The sequence below is a fragment of the Budorcas taxicolor genome, chromosome 10, assembly GCF_023091745.1.
Source record: "Budorcas taxicolor isolate Tak-1 chromosome 10, Takin1.1, whole genome shotgun sequence".
NCBI lineage: Eukaryota > Metazoa > Chordata > Mammalia > Artiodactyla > Bovidae > Budorcas > Budorcas taxicolor.
The window spans coordinates 27,862,216-27,872,280 of NC_068919.1; positions in this window are offsets into that span (position 1 = coordinate 27,862,216).

The following is a 10,065-nucleotide window of genomic DNA, read 5'->3' on the forward strand; positions in this document are numbered from 1 at the left end:
GAGTGACAGGCAAATTTGGCCTTGGAATGCAGAATGAAGCAGGGCAAAGACTAATAGAGTGTTGCCAAGCAAACGCACTGGCCATAGCAAACACCCTCTTCCAACAACACAAGAGAAGACTCTACACATGGACATCACCAGATGGTCAACACCGAAATCAGATTGATTATATTCTTTGCAGCCAAAGATGGAGAAGCTCTATACAGTCAACAAAAACAAGACCAGGAGATGACTGTGGCTCAGATGATGAACTCCTTATTACCAAATTCAGACTCAAATTGAAGAAAGTAGGGAAAACTGCTAGACCATTCAGGTATGACCTAAATCAAATCCCTTATGATTATACAGTGGAAGGGAGAAATAGATTTAAGGGCCTAGATCTGTTAGATAGAGTGCCTGATGAACTATGGACTGAGGTTCATGACATTGTACAAGAGACAGGGTTCAAGACCATCCCCATGGAAATGAAATGCAAAAAAGCAAAATGGCTGTCTGGGGAAGCCTTACAAATAGCTGTGAAAAGAAGAGAGGCGAAAAGCAGAGGAGAAAAGGAAAGATATAAGCATCTGAAAGCAGAGTTCCAGAGAATAGCAAGAAGAGATAAGAAAGCCTTCTTCAGTGATCAATGCAAAGAAATAGAGGAAAACAACAGAATGGGAAAGACTAGAGATCTCTTCAAGAAAATTAGAGATACCAAGGGAACATTTCATGCAAAGATGGGCTCGATAAAGGACAGCAATGGTCTGGACCTAACAGAAGCAGAAGATATTAAGAAGAGGTGGCAAGAATACACGGAAGAACTGTACAAAAAAGATCTTCACGACCCAGATAATCATGATGGTGTGAAGCTAGTGGAGGTGATGGAAATACAGTTGAGCTGTTTCAAATCCTGAAAGATAATGCTGTGAAAGTGCTGCACTCAATATGCCAGCAAATTTGGAAAACTCAGTAATGGCCACAGGACTGGAAAAGGTCAGTTTTCATTCCAATCCCAAAGAAAGGCAATGCCAAAGAATGCTCAAACTACAGCACAATTGCACTCATCTCACATGCTAGTAAAGGAATGCTCAAAATTCTCCAAGCCAGGCTTCAGCAATATGTGAACCGTGAACTTCCTGATGTTCAAGCTGGTTTTAGAAAAGGCAAAGGAACCAGAGATCAAATTGCCAACATCTGCTGGATCATAGAAAAAGCAAGAGAGTTCCAGAAAAACATCTATTTCTGCTTTATTGACTCTGCCAAAGCCTTTGACTGTGTGGATCACAAGAAACTGTGGAAAATTCTGAGAGAGATGGGAATACCAGACCACCTGACCTGCCTCTTGAGAAATCTGTATGCAGGTCAGGAAGCAACAGTTAGAACTGGACATGGAACAACAGACTGGTTCCAAATAGGAAAAGGAGTACGTCAAGGCTGTATATTGTCACCCTGCTTATTTAACTTCTATGCAGAGTACATCATGAGAAACGCTGGACTGGAAGAAACACAAGCTGGAATCAAGAGTGCCGGGAGAAATATCAATCACCTCAGATATGCAGATGACACCACCCTTATGGCAGAAAGTGAAGAGGAACTAAAAAGCCTCTTGATGAAAGTGAAAGAGGACAGTGAAAAAGTTGGCTTAAAGCTCAACATTCAGAAAACGAAGATCATGGCATCTAGTCCCATCACTTCATAGGAAATAGATGGGGAAACAGTGGAATCAGTATCAGACTTCATTTTTGGGGGCTCCAAAATCACTGCAGATGGTGATTACAGCCATCAAATTAAAAGACGTTTACTCCTTGGAAGAAAAGTTATGACCAACCTAGATAGTATATTCAAAAGCAGAGACATTACTTTGCCGACTAAGGTCCGTTTAGTCAAGGCTATGGTTTTTCCTGTGGTCATGTATGGATGTGAGAGTTGGACTGTGAAGAAAGCTGAGTGCTGAAGAATTGATGCTTTTGAACTGTGAGGTTGGAGAAGACTCTTGAGAGTCTCTTGGACTGCGAGGAGATCCAACCAGTCCATTCTGAAGGAGATCAGCCCTGGGTTTTCTTTGGAGGGAATAATGCTGAAGCTGAAAGTCCAGTACTTTGGCCACCTCATGTGAAGAGTTGACTCATTGGAAAAGACCCTGATGCTGGGAGGGATTGGGGGCAGGAGGAGAAGGGGATGACAGAGGATGAGATGGCTGGATGGCATCACTGACTCAATGGACGTGAGTCTGAATGAACTCTGGGAGTTGGTGATGGACAGGGAGGCCTGCCGTGCTTCAATTCATGGGATTGGAAAGAGTCAGACACGACTGAGCAACTGAACTGATATGTTTATAATGGAGGTATATACAAAATTCTGTAAGAATAAATTAGACAGAGTAATTAATTGCTCTAGGAGTTGGAGATTCCTGGAAAGTTTCAAAAAGGAACTACATCTTGAGAAGAGACTAGGCATTTCCAAAGTAAAAAAGTGCAGAAGACTTTCAGCTAAAGAGGAAAAACACAGCATGAGTAAACTTTCATTATGCTTAATTCTGTCATTATTTTTATGTAATTAGAATCTTGGCTTTCCCTGGTGGCTCAGATGACAAAGAATCTGCCTGCAAAGTGGGAGACCAGGGTTGAATCCCTGGATTGGGAAGATTCCCTGGAAAAGGGCATGACAACCCACTCCAGTATTCTTGCCTGGAGAATTCCATGGACAGAGGAGCTTGGCTGGCCTCAGTCCATGGAGTTGGACATGACTAGCAACTAACTAACTAACACACACAACACACAACTAGAATATAGTTTCGTCTGTGTCTGCTAACAAAGATGAAGGCCAACCCTGGAAGATGAGAAGACTAGTTCTTCAACTTCAACTTTCTATATCCCATGAAGACCAGCTTTCCTGAAATGCTGTGAAATTCCTTTTCACATCCAAAGCATCTGTCCTGTACCCTCATTCACTCAGGACATTTGTTTCCTCATTTTAGGGCAGCAATTCTTTATTGCAAAAGTTATAATTTTTGGATGAAAATCTTCATGCTAATAACCAACAAATAAGAAGTCTGGCTCATTGAGAAGGATTTTGTGAAAGTTACCAAATTCCAGTTATAAGATAAGTAAGCACTTGCGATGTAATATACAACATGAGAAGTATAATTAACACTGCTATATGTTGTATGTGAATATTGTCAAGAGAGTAAATCCTAAGAGTGCTCATCAGAAGGAAAAATGTTTTTCTCTATTTCTTTAATTTTGCATTTTGTATGTATTTGAGATGATGGATATTCACTAAACTTATTGTGATAATCATTTCAGGATGCATGTAAATCAAATCATTATGTCAGGCACCTGAAACTTACACAGTGTTATATGTCAATTATATCTCAATAAAACTGAAAGAAAAAAATTAACAAAGAAAAAAAAAACCTCAATAACTGATCATAATTGATATAGTACTCTTTCCAGGAATAACATCATTTTAACAGGTTGATTCCAAATGCAAAAAGATTTAGTAAAAATTACAGCACCCCAAGTACTCTTGCCTGGAAAATCCCATGGACGGAGGAGCCTGGTAGGCTGCAGTCCATGGGGTAGCTAAGAGTCGGACACGACTGAACGACTTCACTTTCACCTTTCACTTTCATGCATTGGAGAAGGAAATGGCAACCCACTCCAGTGTTCTTGCCTGGAGAATCCCAGGGGTCGGGAAGCCTGGTGGGCAGCCATCTATGGGGTCACACAGAGTCAGACACGACTGAAGTGACTTAGCAGCAGCAGCAGTGAATCTTTCAGTGAAGGCAATGGCACCCCACTCCAGTACTCTTGCCTGGAAAATCCCATGGATGGAGGAGTTTGGTAGGCTGCAGTCCACGGGGTTGCTAAGAGTTGGACATGACTGAGCGACTTCACTTTCACTTTTCACTTTCCTGCATTGGAGAAGAAAATGATAACCCTCTCCAGTGTTCTTGCCTGGAGAATCCCAGGGACAGGGGAGCCTAATGGGCTGCTGTCTATGGGGTCACAGAGAGTCGGACACAACTGAAGTGACTTAGGAGCAGCAGCAGCAGTGAATCGTTATTTGTGGAATTTTTGTCATTTTGGTAGATTGGTGGGGATATGTCTTAGTACAGTAACTTTAGTGTCTTCTCTCACAGCATGGACAAAACTGTGAAATATTATCCTTCTCTTGTATCATCAGACATTAACTTTGTGTCTTAGCCATGGGAATCTTTGTTTCATTTGCCCTCTATGACCATGATTACATTTTTCCCAATCCATGAGGAACTGATTTCACTGGAAACCGGAATATCTTTTTCAGCCTTAATTTATTTTAAAACAAGGAAGAAAAATGGGAATTTAAAAAAGTGTGGAGAAGCATTTTTATTCACTTAGCTGAACAAGCTTGTGTTACAAGAGTGTTTTCCTTCTGTAATGAGACTTAAAAATTGTAATTTACATAACTTTTTCATTCTTGTGAAAAGCTTTCCACCACTGTTCTGGTTTCTCCACTAATAAGTGAAAATGTAATGGGAATACATTAATTACATTTTCTAATAAGAGTCTGTAGCTATTGGTCCTAAACTCTAGAGAAACCATAAGTCCCTAATTAGAGTTTATCAATTGCGATTGAGCCTTTCAACTACTCCCTTGATGTACTTGAGAAAAGGAAAATGAGTGGCTAATAAATTTGAGGAAAGATTGAAAGCTCTTTCTATGACTGTCAAGGGGCCCGCTATCAACCTGTGGGAGAAAACCTCACCCCGCGTTTGGGAAGTGATTGCCAGAGATTAGCTTTTATCTTCCCGAGACAGTCTCAGGACTTGGGTAGCTGGTGCAGTGGCTCTTATGGAGGTGGGTTGGTCTTAGGCACGATGGCTCTGATTGCCTTTGCACACTTTGGGTCAATACTGTAGAGGCACCTGCTTACCATTCCCAGTTTCAAGTGTCCCAGTTTCAAAAACCTGGAGTTAAGCACTGAGGGTGAGGCAGAGAGTGCATGGAAGAGACTCACTACACACTGGAGAAGCAGGACAAAGATGAGATGTGGTGTTTCGTGTGAAGGCCAAGGATGGAGTGCAGGAAGGTGAAGATTAATCCAGCAAAGCTCCTTGGAGCCACGCAGGGAACCGGGGATGACCCTCGGGGTTTCTCAGCTGCAGTCTTTCAGGAGTGACCACTGAGTCTTGCTCATGAGGTCCAGTAGATGGGAAGAGCCCTCTGTTTAATTTCTTCTGGTTGGGTGCCTGCAGTTGCAGAATGCTTGAACTGGGACCCTGTTCTTGGTTTTGTGTCTGAAGGACTCTAAGCACCTTGCTCTTGGTTTCTTGCCTCCTGCTCACAGGACCTGAAAGTTAGACAGCGTTCTGGATATCTACATCTCTGCAACAACAAACCGCACATACAACTTAGATGCTGAAGACAGTTAAGATATTTCCTTTTTTTCATACAAATCTACAACTTGGGCAGGTTCTCATGGGAAGAGCTAGTCTCTTTTCCAAGGTATTAGCTGGGGCTGTTTGATTGGAGGATGGAGGACCTGTCTTCAAGATTTCTCACTCATGTGGCTGGAAAACTGGTACTGGCTGTTTCCAAGCAGCTCAACCAGACCTGTGAGCCCAGTACTTTGAGCCTTTTTCTGGGCTGCTCAGGCTTCTTCAAAGTATGTGGCTAAGTTCCAGGGAACCAGGCAAAGTTGCAGGGGCTTTTCTAACCTAGACTTGGAAGCCACTCAGTGTCACCACCACTGCACTTTATTTACAAAAACAGTCACAAGTTTGGCCAGATTAGAGGAGGAAGGGACTTGGGCTCCTTACCTGATAAGGGAGTGGTCAAGTCCTAGAAAGACATATGGCCATTTTCAGAAAATGTAACAAAGTGGTCCCTTCCACTGAGGGGTCCTGTTCACGGGGGACCTGGTGCTCTGTGTTCTCTCTCGAGTCTCATGAGTCTTCAGCCTCCTGATGCCTCCATGGGACCGTCTGAGTGTATTGCAACCCCCACCAAACCTTTTATATGTGTCAACTGCCTAATGAAATTGTAATGTCTGGAGTACTCTTATAAAATTAATTTTAAATTAGCTTACAGACTAGATTTCTCATCTGTAAAATTAAGCAATGTGGAATAATTTCATAGGTTCCTTGAACAAGAATATTCTCTATATGTATCTTTTTTAATATTAAGAAGACTGTGTACTATGAGGAATACTTCATGCAACAACTGGCTTACAGTCTTCAAAATATCAGGGTCATGAAGATACAAGAAGGCAGAACTGTTTCATATAAAAGGAGATTAGAAAGACATGACAACTGCAAACAGAGATAGTTCTTGATTTACCTCCTAGAGTAATAAAAATAAAAGTAAAAATAAACAAATGAGACCTAATTAAAAGTTTTTGCATAGCAAAGGAAATCATAAACAAAACCGAAAGACAACCCTCAGAAAGGCAGAAAATATTTGCAAGCAAAGCAACCAACAAGGGATTAGTCTCCAAAATATACAAACAGCTCATGCAGCTCAATATCAAAAAAACAAACAACCCAATCAAAAAAATGGGCAGAATATCTAAATAGACTTTTCTCCAAAGAAGACATACAGATAGTCAAAAAGCATATGAAAAAATGCTCAACGTCACTAATTATTAGAGAAATGCAAATCAAAACTATAGTGAGATATCACCTCATATTGGTCAGAATGGCCATCATCAAAAAATCTGCCAACAATAAAGCTGGACAGAGTGTGGAGAAAAGGGAACTCTCCAACACTGTTGGTGAGAATGTAGATGGTGCTGCCACTATGAAGAACAGCATGGAGGTTCCTTAAAAAACTATATAGAGAATTCCCTGGCAGTCCAGTGGTTAGAACTCTGCACTTTTGCTGCCGGGGGCTCAGGTTCATCCATCCCTGGTGGGTATGTAGGATACCACAAGCTAGGTGGCCTGGCAAAAAACACAAATTTTAAAAAATCCCTAAATATAGAACTACCATATGATCCAGCAATCCTACTCCTGGTCGTATATCCAGAGAAAATCATAATTTAAAAGATACATGCACCACAATATTCATTGCAGCACTCTACAATAGCCGAGACATGGAAGCAACTTAAGTGTCCCTCAGCAGAGGAATGGGTAAAGAAGCTGTAGTACATATGTACAGTGGGATACTGCTCAGCCATAAAAAAGAACGAAATACTGCCATTTGCTGCAACATGGATGGGCCTAGAGATTGTCATACTGAGTGAAGTAAGACAAAGACAAATACCATATGATATTCCTTATATGCAGAATTTTAAAAAATGGTACAAATGAACGCATTTACAAAACTGAAATAGAGTCACAGATATAGAAAACAAACTTATGGCTACCAGAGAGGAAGTGGATAAACTGGGAGATTGGGATTGACATGTGCACTACTATACACAAAATCAATAAGGACCTATTGTATAGCACAGGGCACTCTACTCAATACTCTGTAATGACCTATATGGGGAAAGAATCTAAAAAAACAGTGGATTTATGTATATGTATAACTGGTTCACTTTGCTGCATACTGGAAACTAACACAACATTGCCAATCAACTATACTTCAATAATGATTAAGAAAAAGACGTGGACAACTAAATGCAATGTGTGATCCTAGATATAGAAAAATTGCTGTAAGAATATTATTGGCACAATCAGCAAAATTCAAATACTATATAAACAATAGGCATTCTGCAAATATACATAGAATTTAAATGAGTTTAATTTGAATATATTTGAATTCCAATACTTAGAATGGTATGTGACAGCAATCATAAAAATCGTTTGTTTATATTCCAAATAAACACCCACTAATCAGCAGCGAGGCATGGTCAGGTGAGGAATATATGTAGAAAAACATTTACTAAATATTTTCCCTTTTAAGATCTTTTAGTGACTCCAGCAAAAATTCAGCTCAGGGTTTCCTTGACTTCTTCTGACCTCCTTCCAAAGCATGAGAGCCTCCCACCCCTGTAGGCAGTAGAGAAATGGAGACAGTGCTCAACTTCTGCTGTAGCTCTGGTTGATCACATTCCCACTGGCACCATCCTTACCCTTTGGATTCGGGACTTTACCCATGTCTTATCTGATCTACTGGAATCTGCTCCTCTGCCTGCCCACTTCTAAAGCTGGACACGTCCCTCTTAAGTGAAAGTCCCCTCGCCAGGGTCTGGATCTGTTGGATTCCATGCTGTGGGGTAACCCTTATGAGTCCTGGATTCTCATTGCCTTGCTTCTGTAAGTATCAGCATCAGGTCCAAATGAGACTTCATTCTCCCACCTACTGCCAAAGAGCAATTCCATTTCTTTATATTGTGTCTGTCAAAACTGCTAAATAAATTCTAAATATTAAGAGGATGTCTTATTTCATGACTGAAGCACCCTGGTCTTTACCTTTCTGTCCTCTACCGATTTCTTTCCCACCACCTGGCCCTCAGGCTGATTCACCTGTCAAGACGCTCCCCATCCCTTTCTACCCAATCCATTTTCTTCCCTTCCCCTCTCTCCCACTTTTTATTGATGTGATGAAGCTCAATTTAGCTGCCTTCCTTCATTTCCTGCTGCTCCTCACTTTTTCTCACCTATTTCTGATTCTACTCTGGCAGTTCAAGTATAGGAACTGCTCTGGGATCAATCAACAGAGATCAAGAGAGTAAGAAGATGCTAGCAAATGCAAGATTCTTTTTTTTGAATGGGAGGAAAGACAGGGACTGGAAACATTCAGATGTTATTTTAATTGTGAAAGTGTCAGTTGCTCAGTTGTGTCCAACTCTTTTTGATCCCAAGGACTATAGTCCACCAGGCTCCTCTGTCCATGTAATTCTCCAGGCAAGAATATTTGAGTGGGTTGCCATTCACTTCTCCAGGGGATCTTTTCAACCCAGGGACTGAACCTGGGTCTTCTGCATTGCAGGCAGATTCTTTATTGCCTGAGCCACAGGGAAGCCCAAAACTCCCAACAAAATAGGTCATAATAAAACACTGCATAAATGGAATGAATAAGTGTTCCCATAGAAATCAAGGTACAAAAAAAGATCTTTTTTTTTTTTCATCAAGTCAAATCTGTTCCTCAGCGTGCCTTTTCAAGATCAATGGGATGCCTGATATCAATGTGTTTGTATTGCTTCCTCCCCTTGCCACCCACCCTTCCTTGTATCATAACCAGGATCTTCAGCTTTTGTTCTTTCAGGAAAATGGGAGAGAAGAGTTAGCCATACATCATGGTCCCTACTGACCCTACTGACATTCTCCCCATCCAACTGCTGTGAGGACTGAGGGGTGGCCATCCATTGAACCTCATCCCTTGATGCCAGACCTATGCAGGGACATTCATTGTTGCTATGTCAGGGACCACATCACACAGCCTCCAGCTTCCATAGGCATTCCCAAGGCCTCTACCATCCTGATGTGATAAACTTTGATTACAAATTGTGCAGATTCACTGTTACCTTGTGAACAGCTCTAATAATGATACAGGAAATTTTATTTTATTCTATTAGTTTTGATTGACAACTTAGTCTCAATGTTATGAAAAGTTATAAAAATGCAAAATAAGTGAATCTGTTTTAAATCTCAAAAGATTTCATTTTTTACATATCTGCATGTTAAGAGAATAATGCAAGATTTTTGAACTGTATTAAGGCTACATTTCTGATCTTCTTCCATCATGCAATCCAAAGACTGAAAATGAATTTCCTTAATCAGAAAACAAAGTTAATTCTTGACGCTGCAACAATTTGTCTTGCTATGTTGTGATATTTGTAGGGACCTAAAATAGCATGACAGTACAAATCCTTCTGACTTGTGGGATTTCTAAGAAAATGGTTAAAATTGCATTCTGCAGTCATGCAAATTAGTCTAGACCTCCTCTATAGCCTTAGGTACTGAAACAAAACAGGAGCAGTTTTCAGTAAAACTAAGCTGTTGAGATAAAGAGTCAGAACTCAAAACAGTAAATAAGTGAAACTGCTCAGTCGTGTCCGACTCTTTGTGACCCCATGGACAGTAGCCTGCACCAGGCTCCTCCGTCCATGGGATTTTCTAGGCAAGAGTACTGGAGTGGGTTGCCATTTCCTTCT